General features: G+C 36.1%; 1 long non-coding RNA gene across 1 annotated transcript in view; it reads left to right on the top strand.

The window, feature by feature from the left end:
• The first annotated feature begins 3,240 nt into the window (after positions 1–3,240).
• The window catches only part of LOC103092884 (uncharacterized), a 30,462-nt gene continuing 20,804 nt past the window's right edge, over positions 3,241–12,898 (top strand). The window contains exons 1-2 of the long non-coding RNA XR_001628679.2: positions 3,241–3,323; positions 3,913–4,008. This is a non-coding gene — a long non-coding RNA (uncharacterized LOC103092884). The remainder of the gene's footprint in view (positions 3,324–3,912; positions 4,009–12,898) is intronic.

The raw sequence follows: 12,898 nt of genomic DNA on the forward strand, positions 1-12,898 counted from the left end.
CTTTTATTCCTCCCCTTTTGCCCCCAGATCAATTTTCCAATCATTTCTAGCTCAGGTGCCTAGGTTGCAGCCCCATGACCCACACTTCATGCTCTTGGGGCACAAGAATGCAGGTAGGGTCCCAATACATGATCCTACCATGGGGGTTTACTTCACACAATTCCCCCTTTTATTCTTTGGGAGATTAGCATGTTAAAATGTCTTCACTTGTGGTTTCTGGAAGATTAACATGTCACATCTCCCCACTGAATCATTCCACATATGTAGCTTATACCTCTAAAACTTCTCTTACTAGAGGTGTATAAAATATTGTACTTTACATTGAGGAAATTACAATCATTTGGGGATGAGTGAAAAAAAAAAACAAAAAGGAGAAAGAAAACAAAAAAATTATTGATAGTCGCATTGACAAAAAGCCAATTAGGGGATACTACCTTTTGGTATATGAGTTTACATTCAGAATAAATGAAATGTTCAACCCCCTTCAGTTTGGTTCATTATATCCCAAAGTTCACTCTGAATCTTTTGATGTAGTGTGTGGTTTCTGTAGACATCCTTATAACATCTTCTCCAGAATATTGACTTTCTTGATTTGTGGTGTTGAAGATTTTCTTTTTCTTAAAATTGCTTTAAAAGATCTTAAACTTTGGAATTTAGGAAAATTATATAATTCACCCCTTAGGAGGATTTTGACCAACACTAGAATCACCCTAGGATACATGGCTGAATTATGAGGTATAAGAATCAATTCTCAAAAGAAAACAAAAAAAATCCAATAAAACAAAATAGAAGAGAGAAAATTAAATTCTGGATAAAATATATACACATATATTTTATCCAGAATTTAATTTTTTTATATTTATATTTAATTATATATATGTGTATATATATATATATATATATATATATCAGGGGGCAGTTGGGTAGCTCAGTGGATTGAGAGTCAGACCTAGAGACTAGAGGTCCTAGGTTCAAATTTGGCCTCAGACACTTCCCAGCTGTGTGACCCTGAGCAAGTCACTTAACCCCCATTGCCTAGCCCTTACCACTCTTCTGCCTTGGAGCCAATATACAGTATTGATTCCAAGATGGAAGGTAAGGGTTTAAATATACATATAAATCCTATTTGTATAAAATTACAAGTAAAAAAGTCAACCCATAACAGGTCCTTGAATCACTAGCAAGGCTCAATTAAAGTGATTTATGTCCTACAAGTCTGCAGGACAATTGCAGCATTACAACACTTACACAATGGCAGCTAGGACTATAGAAAATTGTCATACCATAAGAGAGAAGGAACTAGATTCTGAGGCAAAAGGGAAATGTGATTCCCTGGTCTGATTTTTATTTTAGTCTCAGGGATAGAGGAGCCCAAATGAAAGCCAAATGGAGATATGTGTAGGAACCTGGCATGGGGAAGTCCAGCATCTGAGGTTGTCAAAAAGCCGCTTCCTTGAACCTCAAAACAAGTCCTCTATCTTGGCTCAGATCCTCATCAACCCCACAGGGATTTTTGGTCTCCTTGACCTTGTGCCTCTTTGCACTGTGGAGTGGTTCTGCTGTGATCCCTTCTTTTGGAATCAGACACAATTATTAGTTAAAGTCCCATAATACTTAACAGTCAATTGCAGGTTTCCATAGTCTGAAGTTTTAAGTATACCTTGGTATTATAGATAATAGATATTTTAAACTTATCCTTCAAAATAAAAAATACATTAATACTGATTCAATGTACTCAAATACAAAAAATAAGAAGAAAAAATCAATATCTTATTGTAAATATAAAGAAAAACAATAATAAAAAAATCAGAAATTTGTAGTTCACATGCCATGTGACAATGGGTCAGCCAGAGGCAGAACACAAAGGTTTCTCACTCAAAAGCAAGTTCTATTTCCTCTCTAACTTGGCCATGATCCACAGTGAGTGTACATATGTTTTTTTAACCAGTTAAAAACTTGTTATAAATAGTAATACAGCAGTTAATGCAGATTCTAAGAAGTATCACAATCCCCAAAATTATAAGAGCCCATTTGATGATAACTACAAGCAAATCAGTTCCCTACAGCCATGAGAAATGCCATCCATTATCATTAGGAGTTACATGAGTCTCTATAACCATTGGTGAGTCATTTCAAATCCTTTGAAGCTCATGGGTATTTGTCATAATTTCTCCAGATCTATTTGCATAAGAACAAGATTGATTAATAAAGTCACATGCACCTCCTAATGAGGCTGTGAACATGACAAGAGCCAGACAATTTTACAGAGCTGTTTTTGCTATGGAATCAATCTCTTCCTATAAGTAAGAGATGGTCTTAGCAGTTTGGGAGATGGCTTGAGCTGTGTCTTAGGCCAGTCTTTCAACCTCAGCTGAAAGATTTCTAACAGAGTCTTTTACTGTCATCATTCCAAAATTTGGCAGGAATGCCTAAAAAAAAAACCTCTATACTGCTGATGAAGAGGGTAATGAATTTGGTCTCGAATTCTTGGATTTAGAATGCCACCAAGAATCTAGATTTCTGACCATGGACTTATATATCACGACAACATAATGATCATGCACTGATACAAGTGGAACAACATAGGCCAAACACAAGTACCATACTATCCTGGTGGAAGGGTAGAGTAAGCTGAAGAATCACAAACATAGAACTGTCCAGGGGTCACCAAGCCCCATGGGAAATCCTTCCTCCTCTGGGATGAGATTGTAACAGTCATAAGGACATGTATTTATACATCCCACCCATTGCTTCTAAGCTGTACTCTAGCACAGATAAATGTGGAGGTAGGGAATGGAATGGTGCAATTGCATTTCATTTTGTCACCCATGTACTTACTACTATTTAATGGACTCTGGCCTCTTGTCACACACAAGTCAAAGGTAGGCGAATGATTAGTCAGAGGTAGTAGTGCTCCAGGTAAGACAGAATTGAATTATTCAGTAACGATCCATTAAATCCTTTTAAGAGGATGAGAGAAATGTAGATTTGGAAGGGACCTTAGAAATCATTTAGTCCAACTTCCCCTCATGTTACAGATTTTGGGGATAGGTTTCAAATTTCTGTTCAAACAAACTAACCAATTTTCCATTAAATTCCTTCCTTAATGTACTTATCTCACTACTGAAGTTGTCTACCCAATCTAAATTCACATTTAAGTTTAAACTATACTTTAAAAATCTAGTTCCTTCTAGCCTTAAGCAGTCCTTCACAGTGCTAAGAAATCTATTCTTATTAACAGGTATATATCTACTTTCTCTTCATCTTCAAACAGGCAGAATCAAGCTCATGGAATTTTCATTAGAAACAGCATCTGCCCTCAGGTAAATTTATCATACTTATCATTCAGTCAGTAACTAGAAAATTAAAATGGAGATTCATTTCTGCTGAAACCACTTAATAAATACAAAAAGGGGGGGGGGGCATTGCAAAAAAGTAATGGGACCAACTTTGATATTTGGCTTATGAAGTCAAATTCATTATTTTGCAGGATAGTTTCTGAATGAGTTATGTTCTCCCCACAATTTTTCTATAGCAGAATTGCCTCTTATTGACTACTGGGGGCTGGGGAGGATGTAAGACAGAATAAATAAGCATTTATATAGAATCTACTATGTGCCAGAAATTATGCAAAACACTTTACAAAAGTCATCTTTTTTGATCTTCATACCAACCCTGAAAGGTAGGTGCTATTATTATCCCTATTTTACTATTTAATTATTCTTTCCTATTTAAGGGAAATGAGGCAAATAGACATTAAATGACTTTCCAAGTGTCATGCTACTAGTGTCTGAGGCTGGATTTGATTTAGATTTTCTTGATTTCACTCCTCTATAGCTCAAACTTAGACTTCTTTGTTATTTTTGTTCCCATCTTCTAATCTCCATGTAAAAGTCTATTCCTTTTATATAGCTTTCTCATCAATCTACTCCTTCAAATCCCTCTCTGGCACTGGAATTACATGGTACTGATTGGATTCAGACAAAGTTTTGTTTGAGATATCCTGAGGTAAGTAAGATTGGTCAACTAAATCGTACAGTATAAACTAAATATGGCAAAAAGATTGTGAAGATCTTATTTCTCATGAAAGCTTATTTTGTACTGTTACTTAAGGTAAAATATGCAAATTAACTGGTATTCTGGAAAGAGCCCTAACACACAAATCATTCAGTTTTACTTGCATAAACTTTATTAAATAAGGCTTTTCCAAGGACCATAAATACTGCAATAAGTCCCAAGTCTTATAATTTATGCATGAAGGTATTTATCTAAGAAAGTATATTCGTGCAAAAACATGTAGACCATTGGATTATTAATAATACCACATCAGAGAGGGCACTTAGGTAGGAAATAAACCATTCCCAAAGGTAATTTAATTATCAGATTGGAAAGTTGATCTTATTTTAGAATCTCTTGGACAGAATAAATCAGATTTGGTGGCACAACACTATGTATGATCTTTTCTGAGCAAACAACAACCATTTTTACATTTTCATCATCTTAAATATAAAATCAATGGTGAATTAAAAAATGAGGACATTTCTCCTGTTATAGTATTTTGAGTCAGTTTCTTCTCTCTTAATGAATGCAGGGAAGAGTGAACATTCCTATAAAGCAATGAAACACTTTGATATTTGGCTTATGAAGTAAAATTCATTATTTTTCAGTTATGGCATATGAAGAGAGAAATGGTTTAAGTGATTTTCTCATTCTATCTAAACATGCAAATCCCTACTTTGAATACTTTCATTCATGATTTTGATGGGACAAATTTGAGGGCAATAAATACTTATATGAATAAATAAATTCACCCTTCACTTCTCTTAGAAGGAAAAGATTCTTTTTTTTAATTTTTAAATATTTTTCCATGTTTTCATGATTCATTTTCTTTCCCTCCCCTCTTCTCTCCCCTCTCCCAAAGCTGATAAGTAATTCCATTGAATTGTACAAATGTTATTTAATACCCATTTCCATATTATTCATTTTTACAATAAAGTAATATTTAAGCCTAAACCCCAAATCACGTATCCATATACATGTGATAAATGATGTCACATGTTCTTTTTTTTGCATTTCTACATCCATAGTTCTTTCTCTCAATTTGGTTAGCACTCTTTCCTATAAGTTTTTTAGGAATATACTGGCTTGTTGTATTGTTACTAGTAGCAATGTCCATTACATTGGATTATTCCACGATGTTTTACTTTCTGTGTACAATGTTCTCCTGTTTCTGCTCATTTCACTCTGTATCAGTTCATTGAGGTTCCCCTAGCTCATGTAGAAATCCTTCAGATCATCATTCCTTACAGCACAGTAGTATTCCATCACTATTATATACAACAAGTTGTTTAGCCGTTCCCCAACTGAGAGATAGATAACTCTTTGTTTTCCAATTTTTTGCCACCATAAAGAGTGCGGCTATGGATATTTTTGTACAAGTATTTTTCCTTCTTAATTCTTTGGGGTATAAACCTAGTAGTGGTATTGCTGGATCAAAGGGAAGGCATTCTTTTAAAGCCCTTTGGGCATAATTCCAAATTGCCTTTCAGAATGGCTGGATTAATTCACAATTCCATCCCACCAGTAATGCATTAGTGTCCCTATTTTGCCACAAACCCTCAAACATTTAATAGTTTCCTTTATTGTCATATTGACCAATCTGCTAGGTGTGAGGTGGTACCTCAGAGTTATTTCGATTTGCATTTCACTAATTAAAAGATTTAGAACACTTTTTCATGTTCTTATATATACTTTTGATTTCTTTATCTGAAAACTGCCTGTTCATGTCCCTTGACCATTGTCAGTTGGGGAATGGCTTAATTTTTTTTTTTGTACAATTGACTTAGGGCCTTATAAATTTGAGAAATTAGATATTTGTCAGAGGTTTTTGTTATAAAAATTTCCCCCCAATTTGTTGCTTCCCTTCTAATTTTGATTTCATTGTTTTTGTTTGTACAGAAACTTTTAAATTTAATATAATAAAATTATTTATTTTACATTTTGTTGTGTTCTCGATCTCCTGCTTGGTCTTAAATTCCTTCCTTTTCCATAGATCTTATAGGTATTCTATGTTCACCTAATTTGTTTATTATTTCCTTCTTTATATTTAAGTCATTTACCCATTCTGAATTAATCTTGATATAGGGTGTAAGATGTTGATCCAAACCTAATTTCTCCCATACTGTCTTCCAGTTCTCCCAACAGTCATTTCTACTTTTCATTTGAACTTCTACAAGTAGCAAAATGTATTTCTCTTAAATTCAGTCAGATCTACTTCTAATTAGAAAAATAAATTTTTTTCCTTCATATATCCCCTTTTACCTCCCCTCTTACTGAACTATTCAGTAATCTTCGGGGGGGGGGAGTTCTTCTTTTTTCTCTCCTCTTGATTCTACCACTTCTCTACTCCATCAGCCTTATATGAAATTAACTTCTCTTAACTCTTAGGATCCTTCTGACTCGTGACCTGTTTCTTCCCTTCCTATCATAACCATGCTTTTAAAAAGAGTCATTTCTACTTCCAGGGGCAGCTAGGTATCACAGAAGATAGAGTATTGGACCTGAAATCAGGAAGATTCATTTTCATGAATTCAAACCTGGTCTTAGACCCTAGCTCTATTACTCTAAGTGAGTCACTTAACCCTTTCTACCTCAGTTTTCTCATCTTTAAAATGAGCTGAAGAAGGAAATGGGAAACTATTCCAGGATCTCTGCCAAGAAAATCCTGAAGGGGCTTACAAAGAGTTGGACATGACTGAGAAATCACTGGATGACAATAGTTTATACTAGTGTGTTTTCAGCACCCACTCTCTTCTGTCCCAGTGGGATATGACTTCTACTCCAACCAGCAAAATTACACTATTCTCTCAGGTTGCCATTACCTTCCCCCAATTACAAAGTCTAACAGCCTTTTTCTCAGGTCATTCCTATTCTCAGATATCTATATAATTCTGGTAACCAGTTTAGAGTTAGGAGATGGAGATTCGAGTATTAGTAACTAAATGCATGACCTTGTACTAATAGCCTCTTTGGGTGGGCTTCAGATTAGAGATGAAAAAACTGAGGCTTATTGAAGTTAAATTACTTATCCTTAGTTATATAGCTAGCAAGTCCTAGTCTAACAGTCTCTTGGAATTGTGAAAAGGGCATTAACACTCCTTTTGTGTTTTTTAATTTAATCAATCAAGAACTTGGAATTCCCCTCCCTTTTAACTTAATCAGTAAGAAACTTGAAGATCCTTTATCATTGATTGAAAGAAAGTTCACACCCTCAGAGACAGGAAATTGATCCCACAGACACTGCCCCCTTGGGCGGTGCCAGATAAATTAAGGAACTATGATTGGTTCCTGAGGTATGCAGTGGGAGGACTAGTGGGTGGACAAAAATGTTTATAAGGTAAGTTCCAGCACCAAAGGGACATTCTGATTTGCACTCACACTCTGGAGGCACTCAGATTCAGTCTTTTGCTGAAGGAGCTTTCTCTTGTGTTGGTAGCCCTTGCTGAAGAGATTCTCAGATTTGAATTCCTGCATTGGTGACTCAGCCTGAAAGGAACTGTATCTCTTTCCTACATTTCCCTCATTTTAGTATCAATCCATTTTGACTAAACTAAATTGTTAAAGCTACTAATTGCATCATAATTTTAATTGTAATTATTATAATTTGGTGACCACCCTTTTTAACTCTTACAGAATAGAATATACTGAATAAGTTCTTGGGATAATTGTTCTCAAATCAAAGTTTGAACTAGAGGAAGCTGGAGCTTATTAAAAATTGCTGGATCCAGAAGCAATGTAGTCCCACTTTTATGTAACCAGGAATTTTCTCTAAAAGATCTCTAAAGAGTGATTACCCAAATTTTGCTTGAAGATGTCCAATACATTGCTATGATTCATAGAAGTCACCTGATTCTGTGTTATAAAATCAGGCCATAGAGTCACAAAGTTCTTTTCACAAATCATTTCATTTGATCTCTAAAACTTTCCCATGAGTCCATGCCACACAAACATTATTGTCCCCATTTTATAGATAAGTAATAGAGAACCTAAATCACAGTCATCTTTACACAGCTAATTAAAGGGGAAGAAAGAAGCATAAGCATTTAGAAGTACCTACTATGTGCTAGACATTGTGCTAAGCACTTTAAAAATATCTCATTGCATAGTAGTATACTTTAGGTTAGAACCAAAGTCTTCTACTTTAAGGAAACCAAGTTTTCTATATGCTTCACATGCTGTAGAAATTTCCCATGGGCTTCCTATCACTGAGCCTAGGAACATTATGTTATATAACTTAGGACTAGTCATTTAGCTTGCCTGGGCTATAATGTAATTGTGTTGGACTAGAAGGTCTCTAGAATCATTTTGCTGCCTGTTGTAGAAAAAGACTCCTTAGCACCGAGTGTGGCATATTATAAATATGATCAGACAAGTAGGTGTACTGCTTAGTTTTTCTGAATTCCTTTCATTAAAATCATTTTTCAAGGAGAGATTTTATCAGTAGGGGAGGGAAATCAATATATTAGGAAATTGATATGATGAAGAAAATTAATTTTTAAAAGATCCCCTAGAAAGATTTAGGTATTGAAAGTATCTTCCAAGTTTACTCCATTTCAAGCCATCACTCAACTTCTCTCTCTGTCTCTCTCAACACACACACACACACACACACACACACACACATCCCTCACTCATCTCAATTTCAATCTCTTTTTATCTTTTGGCTTCTCCTATGCACAAACATGTCCAAGTTTCCCCTATCCTTACAAAACCCTTCCCTTGACCCTGTTATTACCTCAAGCTATCATTCTATATCTTTCCTCCTATTCACTGCCAAGTTTCTTTTCCTTACCACCCACTCACTTCACAAACCATTGTAATTTGGCTTCCCACTGTGCCACCTGACTTAAATTCCTCCTTGAAAGGTTATCAGTGATCTCTCCACTTTAAATCCAATGACTTTTTCTCATTCCTCATCCTACTACTTTTTCTAGCTTTAAACAGTAATGGCAACCCTTTCCTTTTGGAAGGAGCTTCTGTGACAAGATTCTCTTCTAGTTCTCCTTTTTTTATTCATTATACCTTCCCAGATTCCTTTAACTACAAATATTGCCCAAAGCTTTCTCCTAGGCCCCTAGGTCCTCTTTACTCTCTCCACCATTTATCATCATCCATTCTGGTGAGTTTCAGATCACTTCTATGCAGATGTCTCTTGAAGCTATATATTAGACTTAGTCTCTCTTCTGAACTCTTGTCCTGAAATGACAACTGCCTGCTGGAGAATTTCACTTGGATAGCTTAGCTTACCTTCAAACTAAACATGTGTTAAATGGATCTGATTTTCTTTTCCCCTAAAGCCGGGTCTCCTCTAAGCTTCAGGTTTCTGTTGAAGTTACTCATATCCTCCCCTAGATTCTTCTTTCTCCCCCATCAACTATCAGATCTTGTCAATTTCAGCTCCACAATACAAGATAAACATAACAACTAAGTGAATATAAACTTGGTAACAGAGAAGAAAGAGAAGAAAACATATTTCTTCCCCTCTTTAGAGGAATGGTGATCCACCAGTATGGAATGTTGCATGTGTTGGCTGTTGTGCCTTTTTTTACCACTTTCAAAGCTTTATTATGGGGGCAGCTAGGTGGTTCAGTGAAAAGAGCATCAGACCCAGAGTTGGGAGGATCTGAGTTCAAATATGACCTTATACTTCTTAGCTTTGTGACCCTAGACAAGTCACTTAACCCCATTTGCCCAGCCCTTACCTTTCTGACTTAGAGTTCTTACTATAATAGTGTTAAAAAAAATACAATCTTTATTATGAGGGAAGGATAGCAATGTACAAGAGGGAGGAAGGATATCTTTGGAAATAATTTTTATATTAAAAATTAAAGAATTTAATACAAAAAATTATTACCTTTACACATTCATTCCACTTACACAACCATTAAACTATTAAAATAACCTCACAATTGCTTTCCCTGATCCAGTCTCTACCCTCTTCAACCCAATTTTCACTCAACCACTAAACTATATTCTAGAGTCAGAGCATGTCACTCAAAAGGTCAAAAACTTTTTGTTGATCTATATTACCTCAATATAAAACTAACTTCTGAAGTTGGACTTTAAGGCCTCCAAAATCTGGTACACACTTACCTTTTTAGTTTCAATTGATGCTATTTACCTTTACACTTTATATTCGAGTTCAATCAAAATCAACAAATATTTTTAAGGGCCAGCTGTTGCTCAAGGTGCAGCAAAAAGAGTAAAAAAAAGACCTGGGTACAAATCTAGCTTCATTTCGATACTAGCTGTGTGACCTTGGACAAGTCACTTAACCCTGTTTGCGTCAAGTTCTTCATCTGTAAAAATAAGCTGGAAAAGGAAATGGCAAACCACTCCAGTACCCTCCCAAGAAAACCCCAAATGGGGTCACAAAGAGTTGGACAAGACTGAAATAACTGAAGAACAAAATATGCATAGTAAAGCTGTGGGAGGGATAAAATGGCAAAATGAAAAGAAGATCCTGCCAGTGAAAGTTAAGTAATTCAGTGGATAGAAAGCCAGGCATGGGGTCAGAAGGTCTTGAGTTAAAAGCTGGCCTGAAACATTTCTTAGTTGTATGATTCTTGTCCAGTCCCTTTACCCTATTGTCAAGTCCTTCCCACTCTTCTGGCATGGAACCAATACTTAGTCTCAGTTCTAAGACAGAAAGAAAAGGTTAAAAAAAAATATAGTCCCTGCCTTCAAGGAGATTGAGCTCAACTGGGGAGATATGCGAAAGAAGGCAGTCCTATAAACTAAAAAAAAAAATGACTTTCCATAAGAGATGGTATATGAGCTGTGCCTTACAGAACTGCTAGGGATTCTGAAAGGCAGAAATGAAGGACATTTCAGGCATAGGGTTGTTGTTCAGGTGTTTTTCAATCTTCTCTGACTCTTCATTTCATGTTTACTTGGCAAAGATACTGGAGTGGTTTGCCATTTCCTTCTCTAGCTTATTTTACAGATGAGGAACTGAGGCAAATAGGGTTAAGTGACTTGCCCAGGGTCACACAGCAAGTGTCTCTGACCAGGTCTGAAAGCAGGAAGATGACTCTTCCTGACTTCGGTCACAGCACTCTATACACCGCAACATAGGCAAAGAGGTGGCAGATGAAGTGCCAATTTGGGAAGCAGCATGTAAGGCAGTTTAGTTGGAAGATAGAGTGTGTTCAAGGGAACAATTAACAGTTCTTGCAAGGTGGACTAGAACCAGATTTTAAAGAACTTTAAGTGTTTGACTGAGGACACCAGAAGAGTGATGCTTTTAATAGGAAGAGGAAGTTCGAAAGAGCAGTAGGCTAAAGAGGGATAGAGAGGAGATAATGAATTTTCATTTATTTTGAAATACCTCTAAAATTTTTTGTTTTAGAAATATTGAATTTTAAATGCCTCCCACTTCTCTCAAAATGAAATTAAACTACATCCATTGGAGATTTTCAACAGCCAGTTGGTGAGGGGGCATCACAAGAGAGACACGGGCTGCATAGATATCTATAAGTTATTTGCTAAGAGATGATAATTGAGCCCATGTATACTGATGAGGTTAGCAAGAGAGTACAGAGAGAGGAGAGACAGCTTTTGGAGTCACCTACATGGTATATAGGTAGGGTGAGGATCCAGCAAAAGAGGCTGAGATAAAATCATCAATCAGAAGGAGCACTAAAAGGGGAAAGCTACATTAAAAAACCCCAGGGGAGAGTGGCTACCTGGGAGAAGGAGTGGTCAACAGTATCAAAGAAGATAAGCCATTGGATTTTACAACTAACATATGGCTGACCAGTTGTTGAGAGAGCAGTTTCTTCTGAATGAGGAGAGATGGCAAGAAACTGAGAAGTATGAGAAGATGGATGGAGAGGAAATGAGCAAATCTGCTCCCACCTCCAGGAACTTGGTTGTGTAAGGGAGGAGAATATTGAATATCTTGAGGGAATGGAAGGTTTGAGCAAAAGCTTTTGTATTTAAAATTTCTATTATATTCATATTAATATCTAATATTTTGTTTTATTTTGTATTAAGAATATTAGGCACCTGGGACATTTGTAGGCAGCAGAGAAGAAGACAATAAATAAGGAGGCATTGAAGATTAAAAAAGAGAAGGGATGAACAAGGAGGCAAGGAGATATAGGTGACAGTAAAGAGTTTTGCCAAATATAAAAGTAAGGGCGTGGCCTTGTGAAAAGGGTGTCATTTTTTTTTGTCAGAGATTAGAACAAAGAAGAAGAGAATGGGAGGAGGTAATGTAGAAGTGATTTAAGAAATAGAATAGTTTAAAAGATGAAGTTCATTTTAACTGCAATCTTTTATTTTTTAAATATTTAAATTTAGCGTCTGATCAAAATCTAATATTCAAAATATAGAGACATACAAAAATGTAACATTATACATATATATATATATATATATATATACAGTTCTCTCGAGGGGATGCCCATCAATTGGGGAATGGCTGAACAAACTGTGGTGTATGTTGGTGATGGAATACTATTGTGCTAAAAGGAATAATAAAGTGAAGAAGTTCCATGGAGACTGGAACAACCTCCAGGAAGTGATGCAGAGCGAGAGGAGCAGAACCAGGAGAACATTGTATACAGAGACTAATACACTGTGGTATAATCGAACGTAATGGACTTCTCCATTAGTGGCGGTGTAATGTCCCTGAACAACTTGCAGGGATCCAGGAGAAAAAAACACCATTCATAAGCAAAGGATAAACTATGGGAGTGGAAACACCGAGAAAAAGCAACTGCCTGACTACAGTGGTTGAGGGGACATGACAGAGGATAGACTCTAAATGAACACTCTAATGCAAATACTATCAACAAAGCAATGGGTTCAAATCAAGAAAACATCTAATGCC

This window comes from Monodelphis domestica, chromosome 3, assembly GCF_027887165.1.
Source record: "Monodelphis domestica isolate mMonDom1 chromosome 3, mMonDom1.pri, whole genome shotgun sequence".
Taxonomy (NCBI): domain Eukaryota; kingdom Metazoa; phylum Chordata; class Mammalia; order Didelphimorphia; family Didelphidae; genus Monodelphis; species Monodelphis domestica.